Source organism: Anolis carolinensis, chromosome 2, assembly GCF_035594765.1.
Source record: "Anolis carolinensis isolate JA03-04 chromosome 2, rAnoCar3.1.pri, whole genome shotgun sequence".
NCBI lineage: Eukaryota > Metazoa > Chordata > Lepidosauria > Squamata > Dactyloidae > Anolis > Anolis carolinensis.
This window is the reverse complement of record NC_085842.1, coordinates 35,528,696-35,531,794: the sequence shown is the minus strand read 5'-3', so window position 1 is coordinate 35,531,794 and position 3,099 is coordinate 35,528,696.

The window sequence follows — 3,099 nt, the reverse complement described above, 5'->3', positions numbered from 1 at the left end:
CGAGCATTGCAAAGTTTTCAGTGGATGGCTTAGAGCAGTGGTTCTCAACCTGTGGGTCTCCAAGTGTTTTGACCAACAACTCCCAGAAATCCCAGCCAGTTTACCAGCTGCTAGGATTTCTGGGAGTTGAAGGCCAAAACATCTGAGGACCCACAGGTTGAGAACCACTGCCTTAGAGAGTGATATCAAAAGATAATAACGACTGGGGTCTTGTATGATTTCCGGGCTGTATGGCTGTGTTCTAGCAGTTGCTGCACAATACCCCAGTGATTCTGGCCATGAAAGCCTTTGACAATACAGAGAAGATGACAAATTGGGGGAAAAAATTCTTAGTAAGGTAGAAGGTAGAAAGGAAGGAAGAAGATGGCCTTGCAAGCAGAAATACTCAATCAAGCCACAGCTCTGCATTTTGCAAATCCTGAGCAGGGTTATTGGTGACCGGGCCTCCTGGAGGCCTCTCATCTATGAGGTCACCATAAGTCAACTTGATGGCAAATAACAACAGGAAGAGGCATTGTTCCTGGCTTTAGTCAGAACTTTATATCAACTAACCAAGTTCTTCATTCTTGATAGACGTGACTAGTAAGATGTCTCAGGATTCTGTCCTGGACCGAGTATTGTTCAACATCTTTATAAATGACTTTGCTGCTGGGACAGCTAAATGAATTTGACTACAGTATCTAGATAGAGAGAAGTAATAGCACCACTCATACCCTGCTTTGATCAGACCTCACCAGGAATATGTGTCCATTTATGGGCACCACAATTCAAGAAGGATATTGACAGTGGAACATGTCTAGAGAAGGCCGACCAAAATGGTCATTGGTCTGGAAACCAGGCCCTATGAGGAACCAGATGTTTAACTTGAAGAAGAGAAAAAAGAGGGGATGAGAGAGAAACAATCTAACAGCATCTTTGACAATATATAATTTATCTTAGCCAGAACTTTCACAGATAGCAATCCACTTCATCACTGATGGAGAGATATTAAAACCACAAGCATTGAAGCACAGTTGCCCTGGGATAGACTGTAAGAGGATAGAGAAAGTTACAAACTGTGAACCTGACCATAAATCTTCAAAGAGCTATGTAAGATTAGACAGGTCTTTCAAGTAGCTGTTCTGTTAGCAATTCAGCAAGAAAGCAATAAATCTGCTTTGTAAATGTCAGTCAAAGGCCTTCTCCAGTTATATGAGTAGTTGGTGAGGATTTGCATATTAAATCCTACACCTTGGGGAGCTCCTTTAGAGTTTGAAGCACTGTCTCGCTGCACCATCTATAGTCTGAATTAAAACCCAGGATGGATCTATTACACCCCACCCTGGAAGGTAGCAACTGCCATGGCAATAACATGGAATTATCTGTGTAAGAAGGGCAACCCCTTTCTCTTTCACTAGACTTTGGGCTGAGTTCTCCTTTCCTTCAATGAATTTAGCAGAGCAATAAGGATAATGGGGCTGCGGAGAAACTAGTAGGCTGGATAAAGAAACACTACATATTCAATTGCTTATTCTGATCAGTTTAGCAGATTCAGGTTTTCATCACCTAAACAGCAAGTAAGAGGAATCTGTTTGGGGATGTAGGATTTTCTCCTGCTTCTGAGCAGGCGATGGTAATATAAACTATTGCTTCTTAAACGGTGGGTCCTCTTAGCTCAATGTTGTGGTCTGGAAACCTTTACTTTTAACAGTTTCTGAACATCACCTGGTGGCTGTTTTAGATATTTACACAAATCAATTAGCAACAATATGCAGTATTTAGATTGGACCCTGAAGAAGATGCTTCAGCTATGCTACATAAAAAGAAAAACCAGCTTGTTCGGCAAGCCTTGCAAATGCTCATTTCTTATCAGTAAAATGTTTGATTTTATACCTATTTTATATACCTATATACCCAGAGTTACACAAACATTTCTTGAGCACAAAGGGGTCACAAGTCGAAAAGTTTAAGAAGCCCTGATCTAAACTACCTCCACCTGACAGTTTAGCTGGGTGCCCCAGCTTTTACCTGCTCTACTAGCCAAAAACAGACACACGTTAGAAAACAAGAATTTATTAGAATCTTTTGTAAAAAATAAAATAAAAATGAGTCCATGCATTGAGATCAATCCACTAAGGCTTATATTCATGCCTTGATATCAGACTTCATCAAGGCATTCAAAAAAGAGACCATTCTTTGCTGCTTCCCACTACTATTGCTGATTTCTTTCTTCTCCCTTTCCAGTTGTTGATGTAATCAACTTTTCTTCCTTCTCCTGCATGAATTTATCAGTAGAGGTATAGGATCTTCACCTTTCCTTTCCACGTCCATTTAGCTATCTGCATTGTACTCAATACTATATTCATTCACATTTCTTTCAATCCATGAAGACCCCAGAACATGCACACCTGAATTGCAAGTGGAAACTGAGGAAACTGAGGTGTCTATCATCAGTTCATCTAATCCAAGCCCTGCCAAAGAAACCCTGGGACCATCAGATCAACTTGTGCTTGGCTGAAAACTTCTTGCTAATTCACAGTAGAAAACAACTTTATGTAACCCATAATCATGATAAAGTAAATAAGAAGAAAACAGTAGAAAACAGAACTGGGTTTAAGAGGGAGCAATGACACAGGGCCTATTACCTATGAAGAACCTTTGCACAATGATGATAATTTCAAGGCCTTGTTTTGATCTTGGGCCAGATCAGGAGACACTTGCCTGAAAAGTCAACTTGAAAGCCCAGTATACTAGTCTTCAAATGTAAAATGAACTAATACTTTGTGGTGACAAGATAGTTCAAAAATGTTGAAAGAGACAATGCACCACAGTGTTTCTCTGTTTTGGCAGATGAAACTTTGGATGTGAGTACCTCAGAACAGTCATGGCTCTTAGTAAGATACGTTGATGTTGAAGCTGCAGGAATAAAAGAAGACCATACAGGCTTGGTGAATATTGGTGATATAACAGGTGGAGGACTTTGCAGTGCCATACTTGTATTAAATATTATTTCTATCCCTTAGAATCATAGACTCATAGAGATGGAAGAGACTACATGCGCCATCCAATACAACCCCATTCTGCCATGCAGGAAAAGCACAAAGTACCCCTGAAAAATGG